This window comes from Helianthus annuus, chromosome 12 (assembly GCF_002127325.2).
Source record: "Helianthus annuus cultivar XRQ/B chromosome 12, HanXRQr2.0-SUNRISE, whole genome shotgun sequence".
NCBI lineage: Eukaryota > Viridiplantae > Streptophyta > Magnoliopsida > Asterales > Asteraceae > Helianthus > Helianthus annuus.
The window spans coordinates 100,131,098-100,145,203 of record NC_035444.2 but is presented as its reverse complement, the minus strand read 5'-3'; positions in this window follow the sequence as shown (position 1 = coordinate 100,145,203).

Sequence of the window (14,106 nt, the reverse complement as noted above, 5' to 3'; positions counted from 1 at the left end):
AGAATGATATCGGGAATTTAAATATCAATAACTTGAGGTCAAATGTTGAAGTTCCTCCAGTTTCTGAAACCCGAATTCATAACATTCATCCTCAGCAGAATATTATAGGTGATGTTCTTAGTGGTGTAAGAACAAGGAATCAAATCAGAAATAACGAAAATGCTGGTTTGTATGCTGAGATACGAGAATCGGGACAACAAAATGATTGGTCTTTCGCCTGCTATGTTAGCCAAGAAGAGCCTAGATCTTGGAAGGAGGCATTGAAAGATGATTCTTGGGTGGAAGCCATGCAAGAAGAACTTCAGCAGTTTGAGAAGTTGGGCGTATGGAAATTAGTTGATAGGCCCGACAACTACAAGAAGATCGGAACTCGCTGGGTGTTTAAGTGCAAAAAGGACGACCGTGGGATTGTTGTCCGAAACAAAGCAAGGTTAGTTGTTCAAGGCTTCAGTCAGATTGAAGGTATTGACTACAATGAAGTGTATGCACCTGTTGCACGTCTGGAGGCTATTAGAATTTTTCTAGCCTACGCATCCTTCAAGAAATTCAAGGTGTACCAGATGGATGTTAAAAGTGCTTTTCTACACGGAGTAGTCGAAGAGGAAGTATATGTCGAGCAACCACCGGGGTTTGAAGATCCATTACATCCTGACAGGGTTTTACTACATAACAAGGCATTATATGGTCTTCATCAAGCACCTCGGGCCTGGTATGAAACACTGTCTACCTACCTACTGAGCAATGGGTTTAGACGGGGTTTGATCGACTGTACCCTCTTCATCAAAGAAAAAGGTGAAGATCTTCTGTTGGTACAAGTGTATGTCGATGACATTATCTTTGGTTCTACCGATGATAAGCTGTGCAAGGAATTTGAAAAGGTGATGCAAGATCGATTCGAGATGAGTGCGATGGGTGAAATGACGTTCTTCTTGGGTTTGCAAGTTAATCAGTCCGAATCTGGAATTTTTATTCATCAAACCAAGTACGTCGGAGACATCTTGAGCCGGTTCCAGATGTCCGATTCGAAGCCAATTTCTACTCCTCTTCCGCAGAATCACGGGATTACTCCGGATGAAAAAGGGGATGCTGTAGACTCTTCACTTTATCGTGCTATGATTGGATCCTTAATGTATCTCACCGCATCAAGACCCGACATTATGTATCCAACTTGTCTTCTCGCTAGGTACCAAGCGAATCCGAAGGTCTCTCACTATGCTGCTGTCAAAAGGATTTTTCGTTATCTGAAGGGTTGCCCTGACACCGGGTTATGGTACCCTAAGGATGATAACTTCGATCTCAAGGCTTACAGTGATTCTGATTTCGGCGGCTGCAAGAAAGATGGAAAATCAACTACAGCAGGATGTCAGTTCTTAGGCAATCGCCTAGTCACTTGGCAGTGCAAGAAGCAGACATGTGTGGCTACGTCTACATGTGAAGCGGAATACATTGCTGCGTCTAGTTGCTGCTCCCAGGTTCTATGGATCCAACAACAGATGCGGGACTACGGTTTTGAATTCCTAACTACTCCTATTTATGTAGATAATGAAGCTGCTTTACAGATCACTAGAAATCCTGTACAGCACTCAAAAACGAAGCACATCGATATTAAATATCACTTCATACGTGATTGCTTTGAAAAGAGACTTATCGATGTGGTTCACATTCATACCGATCACCAACGTGCCGACCTTTTTACCAAAGCTTTTGATAAATCAAGATTCGATTATTTACTTTTGGTAAACGGCATAAAGGTGAAGCAAGAGTAACCGACATCAGGAAATCGTTTTTGTAAATATTTTTCTAAAACCAAAAATCCAAAAATATGTTTTTACTTTATTTTATTTTTGAATTTTAGGGGGAGAAAGTTTCAAGAAAAATACAAAAACATTGAAAAATCACAAAAATACAAAAATATGTCCTTAATTTATTTACTTTCTGCATTTAAGGGGGAGAAAATTCAGAAAAACACAAAAACAATAGAAAAACAAAAATGAGTTTCTTGGTAATATAAGGGAAAATGATATTACATCAGAGGTCGGTCGAAACATACTTCTAGAAATCAAAAGAAAAAGAAAATGATAAGTAGCTTTACTAATGATGTACCGGTAGACTCACGATCATTTTAAAGTATGCAGGAGATATAAACATAACGAACTGAAAACCGCGTGGGAACCGCTCATTGGCATATGGTCTTGGTACCGAAATTTCGTTTGATAGATTGCCGAGGTTCTGAGATATTCGGGGTTTATGCTGTTTATCATCTGGGTATCATGGTTGTTTCTATAAAAGACAAAGTCTAAGTTCTTCCATGATACCATATATACGTGTACATAATTCATACTGCATTCGACCTCAATAAGTGATAAACAATCACATGTCCATACAAAATAAGTGATAAAATATCACATTTATCCGGGAGTCAAGTTCGTCTCTCTGCTGTACGGAAGTACTGACCTGTTCACGGACTTGCTCCTGTGCCCTCATGCATCGAAAATCAAGTTCCTCATCAATAAGTGATTCTATCACATAGGGCTTGTTTTCAACTCAAATAAGTGACTTGTTCACATTTTATATACGTTAAAAACGGATGATAAATGGTATACTCCCCAGTAAGATGAACTCTCGTGCATACCTTGATACGGGAATGTGTCGTGAGTGGGTGAACACCGGTCGGTAAGTATAAATCATACATTAAATGTATCTCATTGTATTATGATTACACTTGATCGCTGAGTTTAAGTGGACAACAATATCGGTAATTGTGGTAGAATACTTATCCGCGTCTGTAAAAGAATTTTAAAAGGAAATGTGTTTTGACAAAAGACCGCAAGCTGATATGATTCTCTTCGCCAGAAACTCGCAAAAATATTGTTAAGTTTGTACATATTGACTTACTGCTTAATTTTTCTTGTCTTATTTTAAACAGTTTTTGTCGTTTGGTGCATATCAGCACGACATTAGCGGTGATGTCGTTTGATAACATTCAAAGGATATTAAAATTGTTGTTTTTTTTTAATTTATCAAAATCCAAAATCCAAAAAGATTTTCAATTTAATATTATTTTTGATTAACTGATGTTGGTGCTCGATCCGATACCTGACAAGCCGAGATACTTCATAAAACTAACCTTTGCAGAACTTCATAACGGACAACTTTTCAAAATGGTCATTTCTGAAAACCTCTAAAACTTGAAGGGTTTGAATTGGAAATTCCCAAAAATCCAAAGTGTTGGTGGAAATCTGATCCTTCGAGGAAGCAATGGCCCTCGAAAGATCAGATGGTCAATGAAAGTCAACGAAAGTCAATCATCTCAGTCGAAAGATGAATTGGTCAACGAAGGATTTGACCAAATTGATCTTTCGAGCTGATCAGATCTTATTGAAAGATGGATAAGGTTGAAAGATATCTTTCGAAGGATAACAACAAATATCTGGTATCCTTCGATCCAGATCTTTCAAATATCTGGTATCTTTCGACCAGATAGGGATCCTTCGACCCAAAGTTGATCTTTCGAATCACCTTTACATCTTTCGAAAGGTCATGGGTCCTTCGTGATGGTTCGACTTTCGAGGTCAGACTATATAAAGGTGTCATCTTCTTCACAACAACATAACAGTTTCAAATTTCATCTTTCAAAACCCTCATTACCCCGAAACTCTGCCAAAATTTTTCAAGAAGTTAAAGTATCAGAATTTCTTTAACAAACACGGTAGGATGATCATGTTTTTCCTAACAAACATTAACACAAACAACAACATTATGAAATCTTCATTTGATCATGTTTATTACCCTTTATTGTTCATACTTTCAGTTTATGTAAACCATGGATAAAGTGAGTGTATATACAATGTGTTAATGATTGAAAGCATAGTGTTAGGTTGTTGATGATGATCAGTTTGTTCGGATGAAACATGAAATGATTAAATCATGGTGTCTAGGGTTTGGGTTGGGTAAACAGAGCATGTTTGGTTTTGAGTTTGTTGGTTATTATCCGGGTCGGTCTAAAATGTTGTTTGTTTTAGATGGTTTTTGATGTTGTTGTTGTCAGGTATAAAACACACTTGAATCCAACTTAAAACTTTCACCGGAATTTAAACTTAAAATGACCGCCGGAAAATATTCCGATGAACAGTTGCCGGAAAACAAGACGAAGGATGTTGATCCTCAACCTCAAAAGACGTGTTGCAAAGTATCTTTCGAATTGAGACTCGAAAGATGTTAAGTCTCTCGAAGGATCCATCCTTCGATTGGTCAGACCTTTCGAATGATCAAGATATCTTTCAGATTCTTGATTCTTCGAAAGATGATCCTTCGATAAGGAAGTTCATCCTTCGGGGAAAGTAGCATCCTTCGAACAATCTGTCATCCTTCGAGCCTTGTTTCAATCCTTCGATGGATAAATGGCATCCTTCGAGGATTCAACACTTAGAATTTTTCCAAGACATTGAAAATTTCCTAAGTGTGAAATCCTTGTTGATTGTTTGACTATTTCTCATTACGTGTCAATGTTTTGATGTACGGAAATGGCACCAAAAGTGAGGAAAGAACGGGAAAAGCCAACAAAGAAAGAAAAATCTGAGGTTGAATCTATGTCTGAACCTAGACATAACATGGCTGCTTATTTACAACCGGAAGGCAAGATCAGTCCGGAATTCACGGGAATTATGGAGTATCTTCATCGCGCTCGTATCAACTATGCAATCACTACACAGCACACTGCTTATCAATCTCATATAAAGGAGTTCTGGAATTCGGCTGTGGTTGAAACAGTGGAGAACAAGGAAGTGATTAATGGATCAATTGCTGGGAGACCCGTGGTGATTACAGAGAACACAATCAGAGCACGTTTGCAGCTTGGAGATCAACCAGAAGATTCTACTTCTATTGATTTACAATGTCAGCGGGGCTTACTGATGAGGCTACGGTACAGCGACAACGTTCTTGCAAATCAGATCAACAAGAAGTTTATGCCGCTTCGATACAAGCTCTTGTTGCATATCCTTATTCACTGCCTGAGCAACAAAATATCTGGATATGATCTGTCGCCGATTGATTTAACGGGATTGTTTACGGCTTTGATTCTGAATAAGCCGTTCAACATATCTCGTTATATTTTCGACAATCTGAAGGAAAATGCTCGAAGGCCACTCCCGTCAGCTACTCAACGAATATCTACCAAGTTTTGGTTGTATCCTAGATTTCTGCAGATGATGATTGATGATCAGATTCCTGATCTTCCAAAGGCTGAAGCAGATGTTCTGCCTGTCAATCCAATGAATGAGCGTACACTACTGATCTTCAAGTCCATGTCCGCCTATAAGGAATCGGATCCAATTAGAAAGCTTATTGGTCATCTCGATGTTCCTAACTACGAGGCACCGCAGAACAACAAATGGCGTCGAGACGCGAGTGATTCTGATAATGAAGAGCCAAGGTTAATCGCTTTGGCTGACACGCAGCTTGGGGCTAAACACGGAATCAAAGCATCAAGGAAGTCTGTTGGCAGTTCTAGTGCTGCAGCACATGTTGAAGTTGATGTTAATGTGGCTGCTGAAGAAGTTCAGGGAGTTTTTATCGATCCTGATGCTCATGTTAGTGCAGGTGGTGATGGTGGTACTGTAGTTGGTGAGACACGCAGTAGTGCAGGTGGAGATGGTGGTCCTGCTACTCAGTCAGGTGATGTTGCAACTGACAAGGGTAAAGGAAAGGTAGATGAGCCTAGGAAACTAGCGGATGATAGTAGTTCGTCTTCTGAAGAGGAAGGAGGTTCTGGTGACGATGGTTCGTCTTCTGAGGATGATAATCCTCCTCCTCCAGGGATGCGAAAGGTCTATGATAATCGCGGGAATCTCCGTTTTGAACGAATAGAGAAGACGGTTAGAACTGGAGAATCTGACAAAGATGAGGATTATATCCCTGCTGCTCCGGGTTTTATTAGAAAGAGGAAAGCAAAAAGACAGGGTACTCGTGCATCAAAGAAAACTGCTGGTGATTCCTCTACTCCTGTTTCTATTCAGCTTTCAACTGCTCCAGAGCAACAGCTGCCTCCTGTTCGTGATCAACTGACTGCATCAGAGACGCTGGAGCTGATGTCTTCTCCTCAGAGGTCTTCTGGGACGCGCACGCTGTCTGTTGATCAACAGCCGCCTGCAACTCCCGCCTCAGGTACACATGTCCGACCTCCTCTTGTTATTTCTGGTCCCACAGGTGCTTCTGGTCAGGCTGGTCAGTCTGGCTCCTCAGGACCTGAGCCTTCACGACCGACTCTGGTAGAGACTTTGTCTGTTTTATCTGAAGCTGAAAAGATTCAATTCCTGATTGAACAAGTCAGTGAATTGGGTTCTATAGTCGGTCGGCATACAAGAACAATTGAAGAGTATCGTGTGCAGCGAACACAGGATGTGGTGGCACACAACACGCTGTGTTCAATTGTTAATGCTCAGAATCTCAAGATTAAGGAACAGGCCCTAGAAATTGAAAAGTTGAAAGAAGCCAACAGGGCTCGTGATAGGGAGGTCGAGATAATGAAAAGGCATAGTACTGTGTTGGAGAATGAGGCAAAAGCACTAAGGCAGAAGCATGAAGAGCTGTCAGAGCGATATAAAAATCGCGATGATCGATTAATAGAAGGCTTCAAGCCTGTTCAAGCAAACTTCAAGAAGTTGGAATACAAAGTAGGTACGCTGTGGAATGAAAGATGCAATGCATTAGGCATCGTACCCTCAAGGCGTGAGGATGACAAGGATGATGATGCAGCAAATCCGGATCAACCAGCTGCCTCAGGTTCCGGTGCAACTGCATCCGGGGCTGCAGGTGGGTCTGGTACATCTCAAGATGCTCCTACTGCTCCTTCAACAGCTACTACTGGCCCATCTGAGCAGACAGAAACACTAGAAACTTCTACAGGGCATGAGCATGTTAGTATGGAACCAGAAACGTTTGCAGATCTCCCTGAATCCTCAGGTGTTCTTCAGTATCATCCAGTCACGGGTGAACTGTTAGAAGAGGGAGAACATGTTACCGAAATGTCTGATGAACAGGTACTGGCTCTGACGGAATTGGATGAGGTTGCTGTAAGCATGATTGATGCTACTCCGTTGGTTCAGGACCAAACCGATTTCTCTGCAATTGATGAAATCTTCATCGGTTCGGATCCTGAACGTCCTGTCTATGTTGGGAAAGATAATGCAGAGGTTAATGCTCTTGATGATGATTATGTGGCAGAAAAGATAGCAGAATTTGCCAATCTTTCTTCAGATTCTCCGACAGCTCAAGAAAACCGTGAGAAGACAGTGAATGAATGGCGAGCGGATTTCCTAGCTAGGAATCCTCCTCCGCTCGATCCGTTGGATCAGGTTAATTACATGAGTCTGGAAAAGAATCAGGCTCGGGGTCGTATCATTAGTTGGATGTTCGTTAAGGAACTTCACTGCATGGTCGTGAAACGAGAAAGTGGTCTTCAGTATTTTAGGACTCTTCTAAGCATTCTGTCACTTCCATACTATGATGTTGCAGTGTTAGCTCAACTAGATGTTATCAATCGAGTCGAAGACAAGATGGTGGATCTGTTTGCAAAGAAAATCAGGTTGGAAAGAAGAAGGGGTTGGAAGGATCTGTTATACAAGCCGCAGTTCCCTCGATACGAGCAGATCAGATTTACTCTTGATCCAGAAACAAACACTGCTCGCTATCGTTTGGTTTATGATCCTCCAAAAGTGATGAAGAAGATACCTTTGCTGAAAATGAAGACTGACTTTCTAGGAAACTTTCGTTGCTGGGTCTATGATACGGATACTGGTGAAGCCGTGATCTTATTCCGAGATAGTCAAGAGAACTTTCGAATAATAGATCCGATGTGGATTACTAACATGTCCAGGTCGGATATTATTGTTCTGAAGGATCATGAGATAAACTACTTGGTTCGGGATCGGGATCAAGCAATGAAGTTTCAGAAGATGGCCTTGTACTGCTTCAATCTACTGGTTAATGCGGGAAGTGCATGGTCATCGCATCATTTGACAGTTGAGAGGACGTCCGAGACTTAAAGACACGAAGATCGAGACAAAGCTACAGCCAAGGGGGAGTTTGTTGGTGCACTTGTGTCTGTACTTTGTCTGTATTTTGTAATGTTATAAACGATGTCTTTTGTTAGTCTTGTTTACGTTTTGTGTTTGGTTTGTATATATGTTGGAATGTATGTTTGACCAAGTCAACCATCCTCCTGGTTTGACTTGGCCAAACAGTCAACACTTAGTGTGTAAGTTTGCTTGTGTTCGAAGGATGTCATCGAAGGATGGTTTGTATCCTTCGATGACCTCGAAGGATAACCTTCGATGGATACAGATGGACCTCGAAGGATACATCATCCTTCGAGGTATGTATGGATCCTTCGGAGAGTTTCTGGTCGATAGATGATCCTTCGACAGACTTTCTGATCCTTCGACACATGCAATCTGTTATGGGTATATATATCCCATGTATGGTTTCACTTCACAGTAAGTCTTTGGATAGTGCATGTGAGTGAACCAAGTCTTGTAGAGAGCATTTCAGTTTGGTCAAGGGCTGTAACCGTGTCCACTGAAATACAAGAGAAAACTTTGATATATTGTGTGTCTACTCTTTCTCTTTGTAACTTGTGCTTTCATCTAAACTATCGGTTTGCATTCTAGCTTGGATTCCGCACTTGCTAGAGTGTTAAACATAACAAGGATAAGGTTTAACCTCAACCTCCGAGGGACCTACAAGTTATCACGTTAACTAATGCACAGTGTAACTATCTAACCGACAATATGAACATAAATCATACCACCTATTTTGTCGAGTCTTGCACGCGGAGCGAAGCGTCGTTGTGGATCGTTGAGCACTGTACAGGTTATAGTCTGGTTTTATCAAAAAAAGCTTTTCCCTTTTTAAAACCATGTTCACTATAACCAATGGCTCTGATACCAATCTATCACACCCCCAAAATCCACACGCGGAGTATCACCGCTTGGAGGCGTGAGTGACCAGGATCGAGCCACCAATCATATTGAACAACGTAATTAAGTAAATAAAACCAACCACAATACAATTGGTGACCAAAAGAAAGTAACCAACTTTAAGTTAACAGCGGAAGCATAAAACGTAAAACCCAAAACATAAGTTTAATAAGTTCATAAAGTTTAAATGTTTAGAACGGGACATAACAGTCCGTATCCCACAACCACCACTCCTTCTTGTGCAAGCTCCATAAGCATCTAACGACCTATAAGGCATGTAACAACGAGTCAACAATAAAGTTGAGCGAGTTCACAGTTGGTTGTTTAGTTTTGCAAGTTTGTTTTGAAAACCGTTGTTTCGTAAACCACGTGTTACCCAGTATCTTTGTTTTCCCCAAACCATATCCATAATTAGTGTGACATCTGTGTCACTTCAACCATCAAACAAATACCAAACCAATGAAGTATCACATTTCATACTTGGGATTTGTATAAACATGTGTATCATTTGCACATATCAACTCTTGTTCGATTTCGGACTTTAAATCGCTTTCTGGAAGGTTATACGCGCACTAATGCGTAAATATAACAAGTTTAATGTAACAAACACTCTGGAACAGTGACATAGCCTTAACATACCTTAAATAACCTTTACATAACTTAGAAATAGGATTTAAGGGGTTCGGTGTGCTAAAATAAACTTTATGCTCATTCAGGGACTAAAAGCGTCAAAAAGTTCATAAGTTTGCATTTTCGCGCATAATTTACGTTCTGAATACATCCGGACATCCAAAAATTTATGTAATCTTTAAAATATTATGTTTTAGTGATTGGCTTGATAAAAATCCATTCGTCACTTAATTTGGATCGTTTTTGCGTCCGTTACGACTTCCGTCGTAATTAACCGAACAACGCAACCGTACAACCAAACGAGCCGACATCCGAGATATTTTGGAGCACATTTTAAGTTCCCTATACTTTAACTTCATTTTAGAGCTTTGAAATGGGGTTAAAGGGGATTAAACGTGTCAAAAATGCATCGAAAACCAAGTTTGGGGCTTCAGGGACTAAAACTGCCAATTTTGAAAGTTACTGACCTGCAAGGTCCTTACGGTCCGAATGGACCTTTGCTTACGGTCCGTAAGCAGCCCCCAGATCAGCAGAAACTTGTTTCTAGCTGTTACACACAATTGCACATGATTTCCTTGATTCTATGGGCCAATTTTGATGGTTTTCAAGTGCCCCTTGTATTTGTAAACCATGTGCCCACATGGATGGTTGAGATTGAAGCTCGGTTTTTGATAAACAATCTTAACGGTTCAAGGAAATTTATAAATACCCACCTCCTATCACTTGCAAAACCCACATTGATCTGATTTTGGCTCTCTAAGTTGAAGTTTATGCTTCATACCTGAGAGTAAATCAGATCAAATCTTGCGGGGACCCTTTCTAAGTATTCCTTCGTTCTTTTTATTCGTTTTTAGCGTTAAAGTCAAACTGCGTTTGACTTTCTGCATTGACCAGTTTATGGTCAACGCGAAGTTCGTTTGAACTTCATAACATGACCGTAATCACGATGATTATAGTCCCTAGTGGCTATAGCTACTGATTACCACGTTATCTAGGCCCAGTGACGAGTCGTAGTTTCGGCCAAAATGCGTTTTCTCACGTATTTTGTAACCAAACTACTCTAGGGTACTAAAACCATTTTTTTAATACCAAACCTGTTTTCTAAATTCGTTAAACATGTTCTTACATGTTTAACTCGTCACTTTTAGAATTGTGCTTGTATAGGGTCGTAAGGTAAGTGATCTAAACAATCGCTTATACTCTCGAACCCGACCCGTTTGGTCGATCTTTAGGATCCGACCAAACACATTAGGTGACCATAGTTGTATAGGGAATAACCTTCCGAGGTTATATGTTATGGTCACGTCGTTTAAGTAGTTGTATGATAGGTAGTTTATATGCCTTAGGAAAATTACCAAAATACCCTTTTTATGCATAAATTCATTTTAAGCATATGTAACTTAATTTTTGACATCTAAACTGATTTAGCAACAATATTAGACATGTTAAGGCATATAATACTTGTCATAGGACTAGTTAACAGGTCCGAACGCGTTTTACGCGAACGACGCGTTAAAGTAGCATAAGCTACCTAAACGGGTCGTAATGGGTCGTAAGCACTTAGGTTAGGTTTCATTTTAGTATGTGGGCTTTGTTAAACCATGTCATATAAGTTCCAATACTCAATTGGTTTACGAAACCTCATACTATCCAATCTCCCGATTTAGGTCCGGTTATTTATGTAGTTATCTATATAGGGTGCCTTCTGATTTCTGTGATCCCTCTAGCTTTGCTTGGTTGTTGTTCAAGACTTCTAAGCACCCTCAAGTGAGTACACAGTCCCCTCTTTTACTGTTTTTCAAACATTTTGGGGTGAAACACATGTGCCTACTTGTTACTTTCGTGCTTTTCATGTTTTCATATCATATACTTGCTATGTTCATTAGTACACTATTAGTACATGATTTCATTATGTTTTATGCTACATATGTCCATTGTGTGCATACTTAGTACATTGTTTTACATTCATTTCATTTGCTATGTATGTTCACTTGGCATGCTAGCACATTGTTTTACATTGCATCTCCGTTGCACATGTTCTAGTAACATATGGACACATTGTTTACATCTCTACCTTGTATGTTCACTTAAGCATACTAGGTACATTATTTTCATAAAACATGTTTACATTTGGTATGACATTTGGTTTGTAAAAACGGGACTTATATACATTCATTAACATTAGCTACGCCGCTCGGTAGTAAGTAATGGTACCATAGGACTTGACAAATCCCGTTCCTGACATCCTAGGTTTGTTAGGTGAAAGGAATGACTGAATCCGAACACATTTCTTTTGATAACCTTGACCCTAGGGTTATCTGTCTGTCTCAAGGCTTGAATGTATGCGTTTAACTTACCGTATAAGTATTTGTATCAGTAAAACATGCATTTACTTTGCAAAACACAACTTTTTGATATATTCAAAATACTTTGTTTTGTACATTTTTTATTTTGGTTTAGGTAATCATATATTACTTACCATACATAACATTTGTCAGATACTACTTGATTACATTTGACTTTTAACATATGGCATTGGTTTATACAAGAACATTTGACATTCGGTTTAAACATGAACATTTTACATTGGTGGTTTGTTTGGGTAAGTGATTTAAGTAACAAGGCGTGTATAGTATGATACAAGCATGGTGGATACGCCACTGGTACTTCCTATATATAAGTGCTTGTATTATATTACATGTCGTAGCGTTATTTAATTCATTCAATTTGGACTTATACATTTTACACAAATAACATATTTTTCACAAGACATTGTTTTACAAAATAGTTTGTTTTATACAAATTCATTTTACTTGGTTATTCATTTAACCTTACATTATTCTTTTAAATATACATATCTATCATCGCTTTTCAAATGATTTATAAAACAAAACATTTTACAAGGATCATGACTGACTTTTTGTTAAACAACTTTTTCTAAACTTATAAGTCATGAATCCTAAATCAATAAAACCTATGTACTTGCCGGCATTTTTATGCTGACGTACCTATTTTCACATGTGTTTCAGGAGATGATGCATAGGATTGATCAAGATACACATAGGCGGACTTGGGCATTAGTGACAATAAAAGATGCAAGACTAGTTAATTATGTTATACTTCTTGGTTTATTTAGACATTGTAACTCAGTTAATCAATAAAACAAAATTTCAAATTTCCATGTGTTATGAAACAATGATTCTGTTACAACACTCCCCGACGTTTCCGCCACGATTTATTGTTTTACGTGGTCGGGGTGTGACAATTAGTGGGGGCTTCCCCATGTGAACCACTAGACAGTTACCATATCGACAACTGACGAACAATAGTTGTGCCCTATGTCAATGTCTATCATCATTAACAGTTTGCCCAGATCCATTAGTACACGCCCGTCTGAACATCACGGTGTGAGGCTTGTCAACCCTAATAGCGCTATTAACTAATGACCCGCTCGCCATTGGCCCGGCGATTAAGTCGATATAAAAATGAGGGACTTCATGATAGAGTTTTGTCTAGTAAGTTTTAAGGTTGTTGTCCTACCCAAGGAGGACGAACGTACGTATTCTACCCAAGTAGAATACGCAGGATTAATATTGGCATCCTGCCCATGGAGGATGGCGGTACATATCCTACCCAAGGAGGATATGTAGGTTCCGTTTTAATTCTTTAACCCATTCCCAACCACCGGGAATCCCATGCATTGTAGAAAGTGTGAACTCACCTCCGTTGCTCGGTTTGACTCTCAAAAATAGCTAACAGTCAAGGTCGGTCAATCACGTCCTAATATGATTACCAGTTAGTCATTTAATGGTTTCAAATAGAGCACAAAGTTCCTACACGTATCTACTACATGACATGCACTCACTTTAATAGTTCACACCCATATAAACGTTCCACTTATAGCTACTCAAGAGCAAGCATACGATATTGCACATAATACTTTTATTGACATATAACATGTTAGATCATCCTCAGATAACATACTTGACATTTAGACACGCAAATTACTACTTATGTCATTTCATCTTTAATATCCAAAACTGGGCTGTTTTCGAGCATTTTAATAAAATAGTTAACCTACTCCAAAAATTCCCAACTTTTTATAGAAGGTCTTAAACGCTCCAAATATTATTGTGTAAAAATCTCGGGATCCAATTCATTACCAATATTTTATAAAAAATCATTTACCGGACTGCAATTAGATTCGTCACTTTCTGACTGCAGTCCACGGAAAAATTCATTTAAAATTCATCGTAAGTCCGATTGATGAAATTCCAGTGGGGAAGTTACAACGACATCAGTGCCCATCTACAGTACAAATTTCATGACCTAATTCTACACAGATTTCAAGTTATGATGAAAAACATAACACACATTTTCTGCAGTAAAAATGCAGCTTTTGCTGCTGTGAAAAACGACCCTTTAAAATAGCAAACAAAGTTTTAAAAATATGATTCCAGTGCCATTAGAACCTATTTCGAAATAGCACTTTATAGAC